The sequence below is a fragment of the Pyrgilauda ruficollis genome, unplaced genomic scaffold, assembly GCF_017590135.1.
Source record: "Pyrgilauda ruficollis isolate IOZ18807 unplaced genomic scaffold, ASM1759013v1 scaffold127, whole genome shotgun sequence".
In the NCBI taxonomy this organism is placed as follows: domain Eukaryota; kingdom Metazoa; phylum Chordata; class Aves; order Passeriformes; family Passeridae; genus Pyrgilauda; species Pyrgilauda ruficollis.
Window position 1 is genome coordinate 759,325 of NW_024511099.1, and position 9,203 is coordinate 768,527.

Below are 9,203 nucleotides of genomic sequence, written 5' to 3' on the forward strand. Positions count from 1 at the left end.
GGGGGGGGGAGTCCCACACCGGGCCCGCCTGAGAGCCCCGCCGGGCCCGTGTCCACTCGCCACGGCCCCGCACAGCCACGGAGCCCCCGGCAGGGACCTGCCGCGGTAAATGGCCCCCTCCTTCCTGGGGCTCACCAGCAGGACCCACACATGCCCGGGAACACATGGCCGCACCCCTCATTTTGGGTTCATGACAGTGGAGAGCAGTCTCACTACCCCCATGCATCTGTCCTTCTTTGCATCACACCGCAACACTTCTTCCTCTTCTCCCTTCCTCTCCTCTCCTTGTCTTCCCCTCCCCTTCTCCCAGTCCCTTTCACCCTTGACGTTCTAAGAGCCCGTCTGCAGACACCGCCCCATCTCCTTCTCTGCAGGTGAGCAGCTCCTGCATGGCTCCAGACACGTCTGATAGAACTCCCCTGGTGAAGGAAATTTGCAGAAGAAAACAAAAAAGCCAAACAAAAACACAGAGCCTCAGATCAGACCTCTGTGCAGGGAGGGTAAAGGCAAAAGCTGCACAGCCATTCATCTGTGTCAGCTCCAGCCACCCCTGAGACAAGACAGTATGTTTGCACACTTAGGTGTCACCAGCCAGGAAAAAAATAGTTTTTTCACCCTCTGCTTCGTGCTTTCTGTGCTTTATATTCAGGCAGAACAAGCGAGGCTCCCGTTGCTCCCAGGCACAGCCTGGAGCATCAGCTGTTGCCATATCACAAGGCACCTGAGGTTTTCCCTGTCTCCCTGGTGTTAGCTGAAGATAATGAGATCTTAATTATCACCAGGAAAGCGCTGAGCCTCATCCCAGTGCGGCTCTGCATCTGGTCATAGTGGCAAGCAGGGCTCCATCCCTCCAGCCGCCTTTGGGCTGGGGCTCAGATGTGTGGGGAAGGAGAGGGATTTTTGCTATAAACCATCCTTGGTCTGGTGTATCCCCAATGGGGACTTGGAGGAACCTCCCCATGAGCCCCAGAGCAGGTATCCGCTGCTCTTCCAGGGCACCAAACCTGTCTGGGAACTCCATGCCCTGCAAGAGGGGAGCCACCCTCACTGATGCCCACTGTGTAGCTCCAGCCCTCCCCAGCACCAAAGCTCATGTCCAGCCCTGCCTTGCTGGTGGCAGCAGCTCCCAGGAGCAGATTGCTGGATCAGAAACCACCCCCCCCAATCCATGGGGAGCACTGGGATGTTGTGTCTGGGGTACACAGGGACTGGCAGTGACAGGCAGGGAGGCTGTGATGTGCTGGACATCTCTGGTCCTCCCAAACTGATGGATCTTTCAGTGATGGAGAGCCAGCTCCTGAATTGCCCGTCTGCTTTTTCCTGACCTCTGAGTCACCTTGAGCCGTGCTGGCTGCGGAAACTCGCTTTGCCATGGGATGCTGTGAATGCTAAGGAGGCAGGAATGAAACCACTTGCGTAGTGAGACTGGATAGGGGTCAGACCTGCCAGTGGGCACCAGACAGCTGTGCACTCCCCAAAATTGGGCTGTGCTGCACAGGGCTGTATTAGGGAACAAAGCCAGGTCCTGTCTAGCTCCATCACATTGCTGCTCCTGCTGTCCTCTTCTGCCTGTCTGAGGCTCCCATTTGCTGTCCCTCTCATCCATGATCAATCATTTCATCTGAGGAGTGACATGTTCCCATCCCTGGTTCCCTGTCTGGCTCCTTTACCCTGTTCTGTCTCCCAGACTCCTTCCCTCCCTCCTCTTTCCTTTTCTTTCCAAGTCGTCTGTCTCTCCCCTCCAGCACTCCTGCAGTTTCATTGTGAATTTTGGCAGTGCTCCCTCTGACCTTGGCTGTCTCCCTCCTCTCTTTGCTCCTGCACTGGCAGCATAGATCTTGCCTGTCTCAGTCTCTCCTCCCCTTCTCTTAGTGCCAGCACCTTGGGGATGGAGTGGCCTTTGCCAGTCCCCGTCCTCATGCTCAGCCACTCAGGATCGGGCTGGGGAAGGTTTTTGGGCTATCCTGAGGCCCCTTCAAAGGCCTGGGGTCCCCTCCAGCTCCCATCCAGCAATGGCAGTGGGATCCTGGGGCACCTCAGTGCAAGCAGGACACATCCCTCCACCTCACAGGTGGCCTCCCGAGCATTGCTGTGGGATTGGGGTGCAGGAGCAGCCCCCCTGGGCAGCATGGAGCCCTGACCCCATGGCAGGCTCAGCCCTGTCCCTGTATGAAGGCAGGTGGGAGCCACAGAAGGAGTGCTTCTGCTTCTGCCCCACAAATCCCCATCCTGGCCGGGCTCCTGGCCTTGGCATCCCTGGGTGCATGGGCAGCCTCAGGGCTTGGGTGCTCCAGAACAGAGACTTGACCACAGCTCTGCTCAGGAGCAAACTGGTGGCAGTTCTGTCTTCCCAGGGAATTTGGCGATGGTAAGGCAGCAGATCTGCTCCTGCCCATCTGTTCACAGAGATATGCCTGCCTGCTCCAAATCCATCTTTTCCTGCTGATTTGGGACAATCTGTGTCCCATGACCTACTTGTCTCCAAGCATCTCCTGCCTTCCTGTGGAGTGGGTTGGTACTAAAGACTCTCTAAATGTAGTTAATGTGTCAGGATGCACTTACATTTATTTTTAATTCTTACTCGGCCCACTTCTGGCTACATCTCTGGGGACACTGTGCTGGGAAGCCTCTGTGTTTCACAGAGTCACAAAGTCATGGAATGGTTTGGGTTGGAAGACACCTTAAGAGATCATCTCATTCCAAGCCCCCTGCCATGGCAGCTCCGTGCCCCTGCTGCAGCTCAGAGACTGAGAGGTGCCATGTGTTGGTCTAGAGTGTTCCAGTCAGCATCATGCATAGACACTGTGCCTGGGTAGGTGCTGAGCCTGGATCGTGTTGCACCTATCCAGCCCTCAGAAAATGCACCTCTTTATTTGTGTGGCATGCTCTAAAACTCTCTGACCCTTTTTTATCCATTTTAGCTGTATCTGACAGAGACTTCAGAGAAAATCCCTGCCCTGTCATGACACAGGTGACAGGAGACTCCCATTTGACATCTCCACACAGAGCAGTGCCCAGACACTACGGATAACACAGAGCCCAGTGTAGCTGCAGAGGAACGCACTGTGTGTGGAAACAGGGTTCAGGACACAATGGGGACAGGGTGCAGAGCACACGCAGCATCCCTGCAGCCCCAGCACTGAGCTCACCCAGTGCCCGCAGCACTGGGTGTGTTTGTGGAGATGCTGGAAGCATGTGAAGGTGTTGAAGGGAATGGTAAAGCAATGGACAAACCTTCCCGGCAGCTGTCAGCAGCCCACCCGCTATTGCTGGGGATTTATATCCACATCTCCAGGCACTGCTCCAAATGTGGAAATAGACCACGTTGTATTAACAAACGAGGGAAAGCGTGTGGCTGCCAGCAGGTCGCTGCTGGGGCACGTGCCTGGGTCTGGTGCCAGGTCAGGGAGAAGAAGAGTGCAGGCACTGACATGAATGCTCTGGGGGAAATGGAATAAATAACGTGAGAGTGTGTGTTTGAAGTGGGGCATTATGCCATGGGACTGCAGTGGGAACCTCAGGGGACAGGTGCTCCTCTGTCCCAGGCTGGGGCATATCATACCTGGCCCAAACCCAGATCAACCCCCACTTTCTCCGGGAATTTGGGGACAGGCTGGGCAACATCCATATGGGACCTCTCCCTGCTGTCTTTGGGGCTGGGGATGCTCATGCTGCAGCCCCAGTGTTCCCAGCCCAGCTCCACCTCATGTCCCACAGGGCACTGCTGGCTGTGGAGGACACGTCCTCCAGGCAGACCCCACACAAAACCCACCGTGCTGCTCTGTCCTCTCCAAAGCCCCTCCCCACGCAGCCCCCCGGGGTGCCCACGGAGGGTCCCGGCGATGCCGAGGGGGGGCACAGAGGGGTCCCTATTGTTGCACAGGGTACGTGCACAGCAGATGCCGGTGTGCACCCGGGCGTGTGCATGTGAGTGCATGTGTGTGCCCCCCGTACGTGTGTGTGTGTGTGTGTGCGTGTGCGTGCGGCGGCCGTGCGCGACCGCAGCTCGGGGCACCCACCGCCCGCCCCGCGGCGGCACCGGCACCTGCCCGGGGAGCCGGGGAGGCGGCGGGGGTAGGCAGCCCGACGCGGGGGACCGGGAGGGGAAGCGGGGCAGCTCGGTGCGGGCATCGGCGGGGAGGGCAGACCGAGCGGAGAAGCGGGAGCGGAGCACGGTGCACGGAGCGGGGCCACAGCCCGGTGCGGGAGCGGGGAACGGGAGGGCAGAGCCCGGCGGGAGAAGAGGGTCCGGTGAGGGGCAATTTAGTGGAGTCACAGGGACACAGGTGCCCACAGGGGGTTTCAGACGGATTCGGGAAGGTGGGTCACGCGGCGGGAGCTTGGTTTGGAAAGGGGGAGAGCCAGGTGGGACGAGCCGGTTCGGAGAGGCAGGTGAGGGTTCAGGGAAGGGGAGCAGCCCGGTCTGGGGGTCGGTTCCGGGGAAGTGGGACAGTCCGGGAGGAAATCTCAGCTCCCAAGGTTGCCCCGTTCGGCCAAGCGGGACCCCAGGAGGAGGAGCAGCCCGGTTCGGAGACCTGCGGGGTGGGGCTGGTAGCCCGGTCAGGGGAAGCGACTCCGGAGAGGGGAAGCATCCCGGCCGCGGGGTTCGCCTCTGATTTGGGGTAGCATCCCGGTTCGGGGACCCGTCTCCGACCCAGAGGAGCATCCCGTCCCGCTTCGACCGCTCACCTTCGGCCGCGCAGGCCGGCGGCGGTTCCATGGCGTCCCCGCGGGCGGCGGAGCTGCGGAGCCCGGACGAGGCGGCGGCCGCGGGTGCGGGGGCTGGTGCGGGCGCGGGGGGGCCGGTGCCGGCGGGGCCGGGCTGGCGCTGCTGGCCCTGGGCGGGCTCCTGCTCGCCGCCCTGCTGCTGGCCGCCGCCGCCGCCCGCCGCCGCGCCCGCGCCGCCCGCCGCACCGGTGGCACCTATGGCTCGGTACGGCTGCGGCTGCGGAGGGTATCGGGTGAAGGGACGCGGGCGCTGCTCGAGAGCCAGCTGAGCCCCCCACCCCAGCTCCCCGAGGGGCCCGGCTCCTAGCTGTGCGCACCCCAGGGACCCCCCGCCGCTGGCAGAAACGGGATCCCCTTGCTGCACTCCAACACCGATACCATTGGGTGAAACTTTGCCTACACCAGCCTTCAGCCACCATTCTCACCTCCTTGAACCCTTCTTGAATGGTGCTCCGGCCCAGCAGCACCGGACTGATGAGGCTTTGGGGTATTCCACCGGACTGATGAGGCTTTGGGGTGTTCCACCAGACTGCATGGCCCTGGCCTGGGTTGTTCCCTGCCACCAGCACTGGGACAGCATGGCCTTCGGACCTCCTGCTGCCTCCCCAGCATCTTCCTGGATGGGATCCTGCCACCAGCATCATGGCAGTGGCACAACCAAGGCAGCCGAGGGATTTCTGTGCCATGGTCAGTTGCAGCCTGGGCTGGATGTGAGGCTGAGCTCCTTCCCACAGCCAGGACCTGACTGCTCTTCCCTACAGATCTGTTTCTGCCGTCAGTGACCATTTTTAGCAATAGTTTCCTGTAAAACTCTGGCACAGAGCTGGTGCTTGCACTGCTTCGGGCAGAAGAGGAGGCAGCAAGCATGCCCACTATCTATGGGGTGGGGGTCCAGCCCCCTGCCACCCCCCAGCCCTCACACCCCACCAGCTTCATCCGCACAGCAGGATGAAGGCCAGGACACATGCCTGCACCGTGCCAAGCATCCCTCTACCACCAGCAGCCCTGGAATGGCCTCTTCAAAATCCATGGTGCTCCGTACAGAAGAGAGCGGATGATTCTCAGTGCCTCGAGGTGATGTGGTGGCTGTGACCCACACTGGCCTGGCAGTGCTGCTGCTGGGGTGTCCCCACGCCAGCCCTTCCGCTGATTCAAGGGCCATTGTCTGTGGTGTGAAGGCAAAATTGCATCTCGTCATTAAAGCACAATGTTCTGTGGAAAGAGAAATGGGTACGAGCAGTGTGCTGGGAAAGGGACATAATTATCCCACTGGAAAATGCAGAGCCACAAAAGGTGCTGTTTATCATAAACTGCCACCAGTTTTCAATCCATCCCATAAGCTACCCACTTCAGACATTCTCAGGCAGGGACAAGTCCCTCCAGACAGCCTGACACAAAGAAAAGTGATTTTCTACATCTGGTTGCCTGGGTTGGGTTTTATTCCAGGGCTTCCAGTGTCTCCTTGTATGCTGGGAATGGTGTCCTCTGCCCTGTGTTTCCATATAATGCTTCACAGATGATTCTTCCTGCTGCTGTGAAGTGCCACATGCCTCTCTTCCTGTCACCACATCACCAGCCATGCTCTGTATTTATTGCAGGATCCCAGGAAACAACTTTGAATCACCTCACACCTGCAATCCTGGCACCCAGGCACCTTTCTCTGGGATGAAACCACACTTGGAGTGAAGTGGGTGGCTGTGCCCCACGGTCCCCAAACAAGCATTGTCTGTCCCCAACAGCCCTGGGACAAATGGCTTCAGTCAGAGCCTAAGGGGCCAAATGAAGGGTCCAGGAGAGCAGGGGGGCAAATGTCATTGTGGCTGTCACTGAGGGGCTCTAGGGTGGAGGAGGGGGTGATGCTCTGGGAGGGAGGGAAGAGAGGGAAGGAAAGGGAAGAAGAGAAAAAGGGGAGAAAGGGGGAGCTCTGAGTCTTCCTAAGCAAGGCTCTGCCCTGAGAAGGCAGATGTCCCTCCTGCAATTCAACGTTGGCCCTGCATTTCTGGATTAGTAAAATAAACGTGTTAGATGGAGAAATCATCCTCATCCCTTTTTTGTTGCTTTAAATAAGATGGAAGGAGTGTTTTGAGGATGAAAAGCTGGCCTGGTGAAGGTTGCAGCTGTTAAGCACCTGCTGTACGTGAGCACAAGAAATAACTCCCATGGATTAGGCCTTGAGGCTGCTCAAGAAACTGCGGGAAGGGGCTGTTATTGCTTTGTCAGCACGTTGCTGGGCTGTGCCTTGACTCCCTGCAGGACTGGGGGGAAGCCTCTACATATATAGAGATATATTTACAATGAGCAAACTGAAGGAACAATGCCATTAAAGAAGATTCCCCACTGAGAATCCCCACTCCAGGGCTGGGATGTGATCTTGTACACAACCTCCCTCAGCCTTGGCTGAGGTGTAGAGTGGCTGTACAGGGCAGAGAGACATGGAGCAGTCTGACCTGGCTGTCCCTTCATCACTCTGGCAGACACTGGGAAAGAGGCACTAGCATGTGGTGCTTAATGTGCAGGGGAATAGTAGGAAGCAATCCAGAATATTTCAGAGTGCTGAGAAAAATCTGTCTGGGAAAGGCTGATGCTATGCTGCTGAGTAGGAGGGTCAATGGCTTTCCAGTCCCCCAGTGCTGGTGTTTTGGGGGTGTCTTTCTTTGTGCCAGGGGTGAGCAAAGCAAGCAGTTCCATATAACGCGGGCTGCTTTGTTTTCCTGCTGGGCCACACACACGGCTTCCCTGTACCCAGGATCCAAGGGATGTAGCACCGGCTGCAGGGTAATTAGCAACGCTGGGGTTCTGCCATCCCATCGGGAGCATGCAGGCAGGTGCTGTGGGCTGGGCGGGCTGGCAGATGGCCTGAAGGACTCTCTGGGGATCCTGAGCCATTACCAATAATCCAGTGCCTCTCTTCAAACGTGTAGTGGAAGTGCTGCTGCTGGAGGAGGGAGGCTGAGCCTGTGCCAAGACCGCACACCCAGCCCCAGCCACTCCTCACAGCCTCCCCATAAAAATTAACAAGGGGTGTGTTACTGTGCTCCTGTGCATGTTAATGTTTCCTGTCGCTTAGGGCAGAAACAGCAGGGATGGGGACACATGACTGAGGGCCTGAACTGTCCCTCCCGTTGAAGGGAGACCTGCAGACCCTTGCAGCCACTGTGGAACAAACCCGCAATGGGGGCGGCTGCCCCCCAGCCGTACTCAGGGAATGGGGCTTGTGCTGGCCACAAGCCCTACAGATGGCATAAGAAATGTACTTGGGATCACTGGTCCTCAGGAGCTACCTCTGCCACGCTCCAGCTCCTTTGGTGGCACCCAAGCCAACTGTGGGGATGGTCTCCTGTTCCCACTGTCCTGTGACATGGAGAGGAGGATCCTTGCCTCGTTTTACCCATCCTTTCTGGAGAGTGGATGGCTCAGTCCTGGGAGTCCAGAGGCTCAGGCAAAGGCCCGCAGCAGACACTTGTCCCCTTTGGAACCCACTCCCCTCCTCTGCCACCTGTTTCCCAGCTGCACAACACCACGGACCCGCCGGGGCCGGGCGCTGCAGACAAAAGCCGGTTCCTCACCCTGCCGCAGCCTCTCCCCGCACTGCCTCGCTTTAATTAGCCCCATCAAAGCCGGCTGTGTCTCTCCCTCCTGGTAGGTCGCAGAACATGATTAATTCAGGCACAGAAAACAGCCGCCCCCCGCAGAGAGGGCCTCTCGATGAGCCTAACCTGTTTCCTCTCCCCCATCCAGTCTTTCAACCCCAGCAGCAAGGTTGGGAGCTTCTTTCTTCTGGAAGGAAGCTGGGGATAGGCACAGGCTGTCCCAGGAGCCGGAGGGGACACGCAAGAGCAATGGCCTCACCGAGCCTGGGTCTCTCTCCATCCCTCCTATGCTGCTCTGATCATGGGCATTGCCTACAGCCCACCCGTGGGTCTGCAGTTGGGACTTTCCCCAAAAAAACCTCTGGGTAGTACAGTGGGTCTGGGCTCAGAACCAGCCCCTCCACGAATGGGAGCCCATGCATGAGCCCTCAGGAGATGCAGGGGTTGCTGCAACTCCTCTCAGCACCAGATTTCTCCAGCTGGTCTTCCCTGCTTCCACATGTGCAGGGCCCAGGGTGGCACACACCATAACACAGCTTTATTAACCGCATTTGTAGGCAAAGAGGTTTTAAAAGGAAAAAGCCTTTTGGGAAAAGAGATAGATGGGGGGATCCCTTCCCCCTTTATATTTCTGCCAACGCAGCTGTGTGCAGTGTTCTAACAGCACTCAATGCCCCGGAGAGGCAATTACTGCAGGAGCAGGGCTGGGCTGCTCTCCACTTCATTTTCCTAATACAGTTACATCCTCTTGGAAAAGTGCTGCTGCTCAGGGGAAGGTACAAAGCGAGTTCCCAACATGAATCCTCTGCCTCGGGAAGGGTTCTGGGGCTTCCCTTTGCACAGGAGGGAAGAGAGGGGCCACCCCAGTATGCACCAGCACAACAC

At 58.1% G+C, this 9,203-nt stretch overlaps 1 protein-coding gene across 1 annotated transcript in view; it reads right to left on the reverse strand.

The window, feature by feature from the left end:
• Nucleotides 1-4,790, reverse strand: part of RAD21L1 (RAD21 cohesin complex component like 1) — a 17,148-nt gene extending 12,358 nt beyond the window's left edge. The window contains exon 1 of the mRNA XM_041458333.1: nt 4,690-4,790. The gene's annotated coding sequence lies outside the window, so the exon portion shown is untranslated. The remainder of the gene's footprint in view (nt 1-4,689) is intronic.
• Nucleotides 4,791-9,203: the final 4,413 nt, after the last annotated feature.